At 40.1% G+C, this 14,387-nt stretch overlaps 1 protein-coding gene across 1 annotated transcript in view; it reads right to left on the bottom strand.

Moving 5' to 3' along the window:
* Positions 1-14,387, bottom strand: part of LOC145994472 (dynein axonemal heavy chain 1-like) — a 1,132,367-nt gene that overhangs the window by 94,594 nt on the left and 1,023,386 nt on the right. The gene's annotated exons all lie outside the window — the stretch shown is intronic.

Genomic DNA, 14,387 nt, shown 5'->3' with positions numbered 1-14,387 from the left:
GCGAGATCGGTTGTGCTTTCAGATAAGGGTTCGCCATATTGGATTTCTGCACTCGTTCATAAAATATGTTGTTGCGTGCGAACTATTTGCCTTATAAGGATGCGGTTTATTTTAAATCGTTGCTCTTTAAGTGAGTTTTCATTTAAATGTCAGAAGTTTCAATATTTATCTCTTGCGTGGGTTCCATTCGACTTTAAAAAATAAGTTTGCCAATTTTTTGCAGCGCCAATATTTGCAAACTTATTCCTCACACTTTTTTAATGTTTCCTTGCTTTATCCTCGTGTAAATATCTCTTATGGATAGAGAAGTAACTCTACACGATCATCTACGTTCAAAAATATCAACTAACATTACCAGGCTAAAATTTACAATCAGGCAGTGTGGAACACTGTAATAGGACATGTGTATCTTGTGTTCAAAAACTAAAGACTAAAAACATACACGCGTTGATAGAACACTGTAGGTGGAACATGTGTTATTGACACACTGTGGGCGCGTGTGTGCATACACGGGTGCACACAAACGATTCACACGATGCAGCGAACAAAACTTTTTCTTTCGACGCCAGTTTCGGGGACATCGACTTTAAATTCGCGGAATAAAACAAAACTACATGAAGCAAATAAACGCTGCGATTACACTCGCTTTGAAGTCTGAAAACGCGAATTAGGGAGAGAGAGAGAGGGAGGGATTTGAACATGGGTAGAGAACGTCATGGTCATGCAAACAATGCCGACGGCCTGCGAGCCTATCTGTCAGACTCGCGCCACCTTTCTACCGACTGTTGGCAACGTACCACCCAACGCTTCGGGATATTTGGAAACTGGGAGAGAAGTGTGCACGAATTTAAGAACCGTGGAATCACGCAAAATGAAAAAAAAAAATGTTCTTGGATTCTGACACGTGTTTTTGAGACTGAGGTAAAGGTGTTGATGCCATGATACGAACTGTTGTCCACCAATTAATGCCCAAGTTTCGGACCAAGGGATATTATTTGCTGTGTAAAAAAATTAAAGGAGACTGGATTTATACACAGGATTCGTCACACGAATCTCAACTCCTGAAGTCGTTAAAAAATCTATAATTCTTATCTTATTCCCCAATTGTAGTTGTTAGTAGGGATGGCCAAACAGATCCGGATCCGTTCGGATCCGGATCCGGATCCAAAAGTTACGGATCTGGATCCGGATCCGGATCCTGGTCTGAAAGTTGTGGATCTGGATCCGGATCCGGATCCTGGTCTGAAAGTTGTGGATCTGGATCCGGATCCGAGAGTTCCGGATCCGAGTCCGAAAATTCCGGATCCGCATCCGGGTCCGAAAGTTTCGGATCTGGATCCGGATCCGAGAGTTCCGGATCCGAGTCCGAAAATTCCGGATCCGCATCCGGGTCCGAAAGTTTCGGATATGGATCCGGATCCGAGAGTTTCGTATCTCAATCCCATTATAATATTTCCACACCTTAAAAGGTATTATGATCTTCTGTTACAAAGAAATTTTTCATTAGTTAGTCCTACAAGAATTTTTTTCAAGTGTTGTTCCTAAAATACTTTGCTACGCATCAGCTAACACACTCGTGCACAAAAATAATCTTACTTGTTTAACATAAAATGTCGGAGGTGATTTTGTAAATGCCATTGAAACGAATATGTATTCATTCGAATGTATTGGAAATGAAAACACACATAAATATGAGACATTCCATTCCAGGATGAAACCTTTAACACATATAACAAGATAGAAATGTTATACAAAAATTATACAATTGTTCTACAGTTACAGATTTACAAATTAAAATAAAACATTATAATATATGCAGTGTTATATAATTACAAAGTGTAAGACTAACAAGGGAGGTTATCTAAGTGTCCCCCTCCGATTTCCATGAAACTTGGCAGGTGTATAGTGGGGCCCAAAGGAAGAAATACGGTTTTAGGGGCAAAACCCCCTCAAATATCAAGATGAGGACAAATTGAAGTGAGGATCTGATCCCTGTGTCCCTCCGATTTCCATGAAACTTGGCAGGTGTATAGTGGGGCCCAATGGAAGAAATACGTGTTATGCTCTATTTCTCTTCTGGGGAGAGTAACCTGCCTTGGCTCGACCTGTTACTTGTCTTCGTTACTTCCCCAGGCAAATAATTAGCATAACACTTAAAAATAAACTAACAATGCGGTTCAATCGAATTAAAGTACATTGAATAATTACCATATTCTTTACCATGGATATTAGGGAAAAACTCAGTTCTTTTATCTCAATGATATCCAGACGTTCAGTTTAAAAAAAATATATATAAAAAACTTATTTATTACGTTGATTAAATATATACAAAGAATTACATCAGAAATAACCCCCACATAAGAAATGACATGATCCTCTTTAATTGAAAACACTGTAATATATATATAAGAGGTTCGTACGCGGGCCTAGACCAGCTGTACTAGTTAAAAAAATGTATCTAGCTTGTCACTAGTATACATGACATGTTTCTCTAATTCCCTCCCCTTTCTCCATTATAATGAAATTTGCCACGCAAAAATAGACTAAACTTGAATGAAATTACAATTTGTGCGCTATTCTTGAAATTATATAAAAACAAAACTGCCCTGATTTTATTTCCACCCTGTCACAGCCCCTTTAATCCCAGATTAAATAAAAACCGGACACCTTGACAGTGTTGAATCTACAAATTTAAACTACGTAATATATCCGCGCAACAAAGTACTTGGCTTGTCACCAACGGATATACATATTCTTGTAATTAAACGCGTCCCTTAATTCCCTCGGATAATACGTTTCTCTAAGATTAATACAAATGTCCACCGAAAACTAAGCGTTGGCTTCTCACCAAACGAATATAAAAAAATTGCGTGGACTTATCTATGCATTTCGATGAAAGCAAATGGTTGATCCGTGACCGCTAGCCATTTGACTAACCCCGCCACTCTATCGTGTAACGTCCGCTCTGGATCGTACTTGGTTCGATGGGTCTATTGAGCCACGGCTTCACACTCGGTATCGCTTCGGGGCTTGAGTCTCCTCGGCTCAAGGTTCGGGTTATTCGGGTTTCTTCAATCCTCGATGTAAGGTCCCTCGTAATTCTAGGTCAAAGGTTCTCAATGTACTTATAGATCTTGACCAACATTCTATAAGCTATCAACAATCCATTTTCCCACTAGGTTCTGTCGATATTCAGTTAACCCTGGGTCAGTCTGGTGAAAAGAAAATACATCATTAGTCTGGTGGGGTGTGAGGCACCCCAATACTTATTTTTATTTTGGGTATTATAACTCCATTAAGCCTTGTTTCCATGATTATGAAAACCTAAATATGCTGACCAAGGCAGTAATTTATTTTATTAAAAAACATAAACTAACGTAACGTTTCAACCTTCTAGCAAGGTCTTCTTCAGACTCTGTATCAAGTACAAAAGTAACCAGATACAACAAGAAGGGTAATATATATACACAAACATTACTCCCTCCAGACTATTTAGAAAGTTGTTTGGAACTTTCTAGCAGATGACTTTCACTTTCCAACTTTACTTTCACCTAAAAGGCTAAACACTTCCATATAGAATGTGGTTGGACTTTTTAATCTCACGCTCTTTTCCCTTCATTTTTCTTCCTTCTCCTCTCCTCTCTTTCTCTTGTCCTTTCCACTCTTTCCAACATCTTCTTCCATTCCTTGTTCCATATGCAAAGTGCTTAGGAAAGCAGGAATTAAAACTTACAGGAAGGGAGGAAGAAGCATCTTAGGAATAGCGAGGAATGCTAACAAGAAAAAGGAAAACAGAGAAGAGGAAGAAGAAGGGATTATCTACGAAGTAAAATGTAAAGAATGTCAGAGTGTGTACATAGGAGAAACGAAAAAAAGGCTGAAAGACAGGTTGAAACAACATAGGGATGATGTACGACTTAAGAGAGAGAGAAATGCAATATTTAAACACACGAGAGAAACAGGACATGACATAGAGTGGGATGAGGCTAAGCAGATAGGAAGGGAGAAGAGAATGCTAGTGAGAAAATGGAAGGAAGCCAAGGAAATAGAGAAGAAAGGCGAAGAAGACACAATGAACTGGAATGGGGGACTGAAGTTAAACAAGGAATGGAAGAAGATGTTGGAAAGAGTGGAAAGGACAAGAGAAAAAGAGGAGAGGAGAAGGAAGAAAAATGAAGGGAAAAGAGCGTGAGATTAAAAAGTCCAACCACATTCTATATGGAAGTGTTTAGCCTTTTAGGTGAAAGTAAAGTTGGAAAGTGAAAGTCATCTGCTAGAAAGTTCCAAACAACTTTCTAAATAGTCTGGAGGGAGTAATGTTTGTGTATATATATTACCCTTCTTGTTGTATCTTGTTACTTTTGTACTTGATACAGAGTCTGAAGAAGACCTTGCTAGAAGGTTGAAACGTTACGTTAGTTTATGTTTTTTAATAAAATAAATTACTGCCTTGGTCAGCATATTTAGTTTTTTTTATTTTGGGTAGTTTATTTTTTATTACAAATACCTCACATTTGCCGAAAAAGCTTTTCTATTGTTACAAATAATTTCTGAAAGCAAAAATTAAAAAAAGAAAAGACCACAAAGTTCAGTGACATTCAGTCAGGTTCACCGTTGTCTGCTTGTCCGTAACATTCTTTACAAAGAGAGAGTGCGTGTTCCAAACAGAAATTTTGCACACTTTGCACAAGTGAACCTAGTCTTTCGATCTTTTGAACGTGGACAGATTACACATCGTCCTTGAGAACACTTTGGACCTGGAGCTGGAACGTCCTCTTCTGTATCATGTCTTCTTTTCAGCTTCAGTTGTAGTTCCCTCGGACTAGTTCCCTGGAAGCAGCCCGAAGGTTGCGGTGTTCTTCGATCAATTCAAACGCCAACTTTTTTATAAACTTACGTCTTTGTATTTGCTGGTTGGTGTTACTCACAAACATAACCTGACAATTGATGCCACTGATATTCAGTAAAGCATAAAATACCGTCAAAGGCCAACGTCTAGAGTTTCTAGAAACGTCGTACGTGGCACACATTTGATCCACTGTGTCAACACCACCCTTACACAAATTGTACGTGGTGATCATTTCTGGTTTTTGAAGATCGCCTGTTGTTTCATCAATCCTGTCGTCATGATGCATAGTAGAAACGACAAGGAAATTTTATTTTTTGGGGATAGTAGGAAACTAACGTTATATCTTTGGTGAAAGCAAAGATACTACTGTTGACTTTTCTTTTTGTGCCTTCAGTTAGCTCAGGTGGTATCTCTCTCTTGTTTTTCCTGATTGTACCAAGTAAGGTTAGGTTATGATCTTTCAATAGTTTATTGGCCAGTGGTATGCTGGTGAACCAATTATCTACTGTGACGTTTCTTCCAGAACCTGTTATTGGTGACGCCATTCGCTCTACGACAGATTCCGGAGAATTGCTGATCTTGAACGGTCCATCAGGTTGTTTACCAGCATATATTTCCAGGTTTTGCGAATAGAAGACTCTTGAATCTACAAGAGCAAAAATTTTAATGCCATACTTGCCTGGCTTGTTGGGTAAGTATTGCCGAAAGGGACACCTACCTCTGAACTTTTCGAGTTGCTCGTCTATTGTTACATTTGCTCCAACAGAGTAATGTACTTTACACTGCTCAACGAAAGTTCCAAAAAAATCTCTTATCGGTGCAAGTTTATCAAATTGAGATCGCTCAGCTCTCGTAGATTTGTCGTCGAAACGGAGACAAGTGAGTAAGAATCGGAAGCGTTGCAGCGGCATTGTACTCCAAAATATATCCATACCAGTACCATCTCTCGCCCACAAATCATCTAAATTTACTCTGTTTGCTTTGTAAACACCTGCCATGTACAAAAGTCCAATTACAGCTTTTATTTCTACTAATGACGTATTTTTTACTTTATATTTCTCATGTTCACCATACTTTTGGGACGCATTGTCTATGAATTTGTTTGTGTTACTTACGATTTTCTGCAGTGTGTCGTCACTTAGAAATAACTGAAAGCATTCTGAAGGACTTTTGCAGTTCTTAGAAACACCTCGTACATGGGAGACGTGTTCTGATAATATTACTCGCTCTTGTTCTTGTATTCGTACGTGGTGCTGACTTGCTCCACTTTGTGGTACCGTCCTTACCTACGTAAAAATTATCATTTACACTATCGGCATTGTCTAAATCCGCATCTTCTTCAGAATCTGTGTTATGTTCATTTTCACTAGCATGGTCCGACCAACAATCACTACCCTCACCTCCCTCCACATCCGATTCCACTTCTTCGCATTCTTGTAACAATCGCCTAATACGTTCCTAATACGTTCCACTTCAGAACCCATTGTTTGCAGAATACACAGACACTAAAAAAACAATAACAAATAAACTATTGGCTCTTTTTTGTATTTAGTCCGTACATAAAAACAGAAACGTGACTAGTCTGGCGGGGTATGTCAAACCCCAAAGGCAACAAATACGTGACAACAACTTAACAGCTCCAGCACCTACAATTGCAAATACACTACAAACATCCACGATAAATACTTGCCAGGTACACGGATGGACAAAGTTCAGTGTTGCCAAATCGTTGAGAAATAAACTAATATAGTACGACTGGGGTTTGTCACACCCCAACAGACTAACGCAGGGTTAAGTATCCAACTTCCTTTTCTCTTTTCAGCCTCTGACCAGAGAACTGAAAATTAATCCGTGACCACAGAATAAGAAAAGGTGTTCCCTGACCAGGGACACAAACGTTGACTACCAACAGTCTATCGACCGATCCCGAATTCTGGTATATCCTAAGACAATCACAATCCTCTCAATTATATCTCCTGACCAGGAGCATAGAACCGAGAGAACATAAGCCTTCTGACCAGAAGAGCTAAGTAATTGTCCTAAGGTAATCCAGAATAAACTAATTCCTAGTAGCGACGTGGAAGTAAGCGCAGAAATACGGGTGTGAAAAGAAAAGACGGTAATACGAGTTCCGTATTTATCTGGAGTTCGAATACAAAAGGCCACGGGCCATTTTTTTTTATTGACTGTTTTACCCAGTCAGGACATCGGCATAATGGGGAACCTGCTTCTTGAATTATTTATCATTTACAGGCATGGGGACAACTTTATTTACATAATTTTGGATTAACATCTTCAGCTTTTAAGGACTTACTGCAACTGTCGCTAGCAAGTGTATTTCTTATGTTCCCAAAACCCAAGAAGGACAACACAGGACAATACAACATAAAACGGAGATTATTCAGATGGCAGCTAGCAGTTCCTGAAGGTTCTGAAGTCTGACATCTGAATCGCTCGTGCGGCGGATGGCTTGGAGTCCTTCCACTAGCACGCATAGTGGTTGTAATAGCTCTGGATTGAGCAGTATCTCTAGCAGCCGCCGGAAAATTTCCAAGTTGTCGGCTCTCTGAAGTGGAGGTCTCGAAGAGGAGGCTGATGATTGGCCGGGAGAAGACACAGCCGTATCTGATTGGTTTTCTGGCTTCCGAGGTTGAGTGACGCTCTGCTTAACTCGAGGAGATGGTAAAATGGCGCTCTGTGGTGAAGTCGACGCTGGTTGAATGGATACCGGCGTTTGAATAGGCTTCTTCTCCTGGGTAGACTTCTTTGTATTCGAACCTCGGGAAGCTTCCAATAATCTTTTGTACACAGAACAACCTTTAAAACTGGCTGTAGGTGCACCATGACAATTCGCGCACTTCGGTGGAATATCCGGAGTGCTCTGTGGACAATCGGCTATCAAATGTTGCTGAAAGCATTTGACACATCTAGGGGGTAGTCCACAAAATCGCTGTCCATAGCCGTAGCGTTGGCAGCGGTGGCATTGCAGTATTTTTTGTGGTCGAAGTTTTTCTACAATGACTTCGAAGCCATTTAGATTGTCGAGCTGGAATATGTCCGATGAGGGTCGTGCCGTCTCGGAGTAGAATTCTGCACGTCGTAGAGTCACGACGACGAAAGATTGTTTGTTATCCCTTGTTTTGCAACCGGGACTCGAAGAATCTACCAAAGAAGAGGTAGACTGTCGGGAAAGACGTTTGACGTTCTCCACAGCAAAGCCTAACGTATATAGGCCGTAATAGATGTCGTTCTCGGGAATCTCCGCAGGAACATGTCGAATAACCACCTTTCGGAAGTTTTTTGCTGCTGATCCTGCTGCCGCATAAATGTTGCAGTCAGGTCTCTGTAGATATTGCCAGACCTTCTTGAAGTCGGATGCAGTTGCGCATATAACCTTAAGTTGGTCATATAGCATGACGAAAGTAGGACACGTGTCAGCGACACGTCGAATTTTGTCTGCGATGGAGGCGCATCGTGATGTTCGAATGAAGATGTCCGTACAGAATGGGATCCCGTCGCATAGTCGGAAACCAGACGACGTTGACGAAACTGTGATTCTTGTAGAATCACTTGCTGTGCTCTCTCTGCGACGTTTCGCCCTCGTTCCGTGCGATGGAGATGTGGACATCCTATCCTTTCATGATCGGGGCTGGAAGTCGAAATGAATGCCACGGGCCACCGAGCTTTGTTGCTTATATAGGATTTCTCGGTGCCGTGAAGGATTTACCAACTTTTATCTTTACCTCAATTTTACATTATAATAAAATACATATTAATAAAATATCAAAGAGGAACATAATTAGCTACATACAGAAATTATTATTTTTACCCTTTTGTGAATATTAAATATGCCATATAATTTTAATTGTTACACTCAGCATTTAATTTGACTAGGGAGTATGGCTTCTTCCAACTCCCCTCTCTCCCTGCAACGGCCACGCGAAAAGACAACAAAGAAAAGAAAGAAAGTTTACAACGTTAAAATGTTAAGCAATTTTTCTTTTAAATACAGGTTTTGTCTTGCGCGGGCATAACTTTCGTTTACCTTAACGTAACTAAATTCTGATTACACCGTCTTGCAGTAAAAGAATCAGGGATTAATATGATATTAATTAAATTATTGTCCGCCAAGGGACACGACAGATATAGCGTGGGGAAGACAGCCTAATCTTTCGTCTTTTCCCCGGTTTCAACGTTTACATAAAGTTGAGTCTGCCTGGCTTCTACACAATAGCGATTGCTTTCTCGCATTGTTGTCACCAATAATGAAATTCCAGCCCAGCTTGCTGGCAGAAAGAAACAAACTCTTTTAACTTATATTTAACATTATGATGTATAGTCTATATACGAGGTGTGTTCCACTTTTCTTGGTAATTAACCATTAACACACAAAAATTTTAAGTACCAAACCAAGAAAAATATTAAGTTTATATGCATATTTGTAACGTGAACACTGCTACACGTTACAATCGGCACCGAGAGAACCTTCCAAAGGTCTCCCCTCTTGCCCAAGAAACTCGTAAAAATGCCATCCCCCGTTGCTCAATCGGTTCTCTTATATAGGCGATTCGGAAAAAAACAGTAAACGGAACTTTTTTCAACCCCCCCCTCAGGTTGAAACGACAAGATTTTAAAACTAACAGCCTTCTGCAAGCTGACTTTCAACGTCACGTAGGTCATCCCTACAGCAAGTTACATTGGAAACTCCATAAAAAAAGAAGTATAGCTGTCACTAAAAGAAATAACATTGAACATACATAAAAACAAATTTAAAAAAAAGATTTTGTAGTGATTCTATCATTACAATACATAATCCACATGTTATAGAACCTTATTAATCTAGTGTAGACATTGGTGAGAGGGGAGATCCCTGATCATTCACCACTACCGTATCAAATAAACAGACAGAATGTTTGATGAGGACTCAACGATTGCAACAGCAATCAACATTTCTCAGTGACATAATTGTTTTCAAACCAAGGACATGAGAAAATCTCTAAAAATTCATAAATGCATTCTGACGCTGAGAAGCTTTTGACCGCAAGATGTACTATTCAAGAGCGTTTGTTCTCTGCATCCAATGTCGTGTAAAGAAGCCCAAGGTTTTTGTAATTTTAAACATCTCTGACATCCACTTGAAATCGAAATATCCAATTCTGATTACCAGCCTTGACTCTATTAATAACAGCCATTTACTGCCAAATCAATCATTTTCAATAACAAGAAGATAGATTTACGTGATCCCGCAGAAGGCAAACAAGATGAGGCAATGGTTCCGCAGATATCTGACGACAGAGTCGCAGTTATTTGCGTAAATATTAATTACTACGTCAGATATTTCCTGCTTCTCTAATTGGCTGGACACTTGCCAATCCCGCAGTCCTGAATTAGCTTCTCGATTGAGCAGATGGAAGTGGCTGAGGTTGAATTCGAGAAAACTTCTTCCCTCATTCTCTTCTCACTCATTCTCAATTTTATATCGTTTCTCGCTATCATTCTCTTATCTCTTCCTTTCCATTTTAATATTTTGCTCTATAAAACTTTTTCTCGTTATAGCTCCGCGGACTCTCTTAATTATTTTAATTTAAATTATCTAAATAAATTATTATTTTACACTTTCCATCTCTTCCTTCTCCTCCTCCAAATATTTTTTGCACTTTTTTCCGGATTTCTCTTTTTTCTCTCTCTCTCTCTCTTTCCTCCTTCTCTCCTCTATCTTTCACTCTTCATTCATGTCATCTCTCACTCCTCCTTTTACCCACACATTTCACACTCTCATTCTTTACCACATTTCTGTTTCACTCTCACTCTTTCTACACACTCCTATGTCACACTCACTCCTTCCCCACACTCCAATTTCACACTCACTCCTTCCCCCACACTCCAATCTCACACTCACACCTTACCCACACTCCAATTTCACACTCACTCCTTCCCCACACTCCAATCTCACACTCACTCCTTCCCCACACTCCAATTTCACACTCACTCCTTCCCCACACTCCAATTTCACACTCACTCTTTCCCCACACTCCAATTTTTCACTCACTCTTTCTCTCACACTCCAATCTCACACTCACTCTTTCCCCACGCTCCAATTTCTCACTCACTCTTTCCCCACACTCCAATATCACACTCACTCCTTCCCCACACTCCAATTTCACACCCACTCCTTCCCCACACTCCTATTTTTCACGCACTATTTCCCCACACCCTTATTTCTCATTAACAATTTCCCCACACCTTATTTCTCACTCACTCTTTCACCATCAAACCCTCTATATCTCACTCACTCTATCCCCACACTCCTACTTCTCAGTCACTCTTTCCCCACACTCCAATTTCACACTGACTCCTTCCCCACACTCTAATTTCACACTCACTCTTTCCCCACACTCCAATTTCTCACTCACTCTTTCCCCCACACTCCAATCTCACACTCACTCCTTCCCCACACTCCAATTTCACACTCACTCCTTCCCCACACTCCAATTTCACACTCACTCTTTCCCCACACTCCAATTTTCACTCACTCTTTCCCTCACACTCCAATCTCACACTCACTCCTTCCCCACACTCCAATTTCACACTCACTTCTTCCCCACACTCCTATTTTTCACTCACTATTTCCCCACACCCTTATTTCTCATTCACTATTTCCCCACACCCTTATTCCTCACTCACTCTTTCACCATCACACCATCTATATCTCACTCAATCTTTCTACACACTCCTACTTCTCACTCACTCTTTCCCCACACTATTTCCTTAAACTCCTATTCTCACTTACTCTTTCCCCCACTCCTATTCTCGCTCACTCTTTCCCCACACTCCTATTTCTCCGATACAAATACAGCACTCCGAACTTACCCATGTTTCACTTTTGATGAAAAATGGGCGGTCTGACCTTGAACTTTGACATTTTCTACAGGGGAGGGAAACATTTTTCAAGGTCTCAAAATTGCACAATATTCATTTCTCATGGCCTACTTCAACATATAAAAAATGAAGCCAATCAAAAAATACAACTATCTCACTTTGTTCGAATTTCAAAATAATGGCTCTTTATCACCCAATTTACTTATTTATTATTACTCATAATAGCGTGATGGAAGTTTTCATTTTCAAAACATGATGGTTAAATAAAATAATTGCAATTCTCCATAAAGAAAATGAACCTCAAATTGTAATTCTCACGATTGTGTTCAAAACGTTATACACTGCATGTCGCTAAACTTCCATAAGTAGAATGGAAGAAATAAATCACCCTCTGATTAGCTTTCTAACGAAGATGTACAGGGTTCGATTCCGAGTGAGATGTATCTTAGGTGTACCGATCCCACGTTAAAAAACTGTAGGTCCAGTCCCAATTGGCTGTGCTAACAAATGTTTGCAAACCTTTCACCGTTTCATTGCTCGAGGACAGTGAGTCTTGTATGTGATTTCATTTCGTAGGAAGTACTGTAATAACTGGGGCTCGGAAGTTGAGGAAAAATCCATTTTTTTCCCTAGTGTCCGAAGACGAGGCCCAACATAATATTGGAACCACATACAGAATTTTTTATTTTTTTATTAACTAAATATGTAATTAAAACTTAAGTTATTAATTAATCTGGATCACATTTATACGTCCTTTTTTCCTTTTTTAGGTCCTTTTTTATATTTTTATACGTCTTTTTTTGGCAATTTATAGGTCTTCAACTTCCAAGCCCTAGTAATAATCCATCGCACCCGTCACACTATAAGGAGCCCAGCCACATTTCATAACCAAAATCAAGAATCTCCTTACCCAGGTTAAAAACTGAGGCTGCAAAGGGTCACTCAGAACATACAGTATATGGACAAGACATACGACAATACACAACCCTACAGAGGATTATACTGGCCGTAGGTCAAGACGCCAGAGCCTCGTTGTCCTGTAAGACTAGAGTTACCGGGGCGTACTACGGGGAAGTGAGGTTCACCTTTTGGAGCCTCAAAATGAACTTCTACATATTACCTATTGCACACTGAAGGAGAAGTCAATGTCGCTTCAAGGAAACTAATGTGATAGAGTAAGATGGCGCTGCAGACTAGTGTTTATCCTATTTTACGTCGCTTTTTTTTACCTCTTTAGGCTAATCGCTGACATGTGCATGAACGATGATTGGAAGAAATAGATGAGGAGACAATAGCCCCGTGGTAGTGGTATTGACTGTACTACCAGCGCCGGAAAGTATGAACCCCCCTCCAGCAGATTTGCTACACTTAAAACAAGCTCAACATGCCTATATGAGCTTTTTGCTCTAGTGTGGTACCCCGTTTAATCCAAGATTTTTGTAAAAATGCCCTCATGGATTCCATGAGAAAGTATGACCCCCCTCAGAAAGTATGAACCCCCTCAGATACCCATACCCATACACACCCACCTACACACACCCACACACACCCACACCCACACATATTTACTTCCGGTCCACTTCCGGTCCACTTCCGGTCCACTTCCGGTCCACTTCCGGTCTACTTCCGGTCCACTTCCGGTCCACTTCCGGTCCACTTCCGGTTTGCCTACTTCCGGTCCACTTCCGGTTTAAGTTCAATTGGACACCAGGCTCATCTTGCATATCTAGTACTAAGACAATGCAATATGCAGAGACTCTCTAGAATTGCTCCGTGACTCTTTCATTTCTTACATCATAAACATATGATTTTTCACCTATGAGAATAACACTACATATGGTGTCATCAGGTAATGCCTCGTGGAATTCACAGATAATTTTAATGTTTGTCCTGTCATTCACCACAACTTGTTTTCTTTTTGAAGTGTTGATGACAAACATGGGCCTCTGTGTTTTGAATTCATCTGGTGTGTAATACATATCCGTATTGCCTGTAGTGACCCTCTTGAAAGCCGAAAATGCCTCATATAATTTAAGAAAATCATCCTTGGAAATGTCTAAATTATAATTTTCTCTAGGGAATACCTCATTTCTGCCATTTTTAAGATATATGTTCTTGATGTTGCAGCTATCAAATTTACTTGAATTTTTTTCCTGATTGTTGTGCCTTCCAGTCTGAAACAATACTACCACAAAATCCGGCATGTCATATTGTATGCTGGAGAATGAATTTGTAGCATCAAACTCATAATAGGTACCAGATGCGGGCTTCTGTACAGATTGATATGTATAAAATTGCAGAGGAATGTGTGGATTTTTTAGGATATCAGCTTTGTATTTAAGAGCATAACTGGCTTCATATTCAACAACCGGGATTCTTAGCTCCATAGTCTGAATAATGCACTTGCCCTCATCAGGTAGGGTATTGGGCAGAGCTTCTCCTGTAGAGTTTATTGTACTGTACCTCATCAAAGCATTATTATCATTGGCAGCTCTTCTAAATGTAATTCTTAAACCACCCTTCCACATAATTTCTTTGTAATCTGAGAAGAATCCTGGCAATAGGCGCATAGGGAACAGCACTGTGTGGTTTTTAGATAATATTTTCTCACCAGCTTCAAATCCACCGATTCTGTAGTATGAAGCCTCGGTTTTGGATA

The sequence above is a fragment of the Lepisma saccharinum genome, chromosome 10, assembly GCF_977018435.1.
Source record: "Lepisma saccharinum chromosome 10, izLepSacc3.1, whole genome shotgun sequence".
Taxonomy (NCBI): domain Eukaryota; kingdom Metazoa; phylum Arthropoda; class Insecta; order Zygentoma; family Lepismatidae; genus Lepisma; species Lepisma saccharinum.
This window is presented reverse-complemented; position numbering and strand designations above follow the sequence as displayed.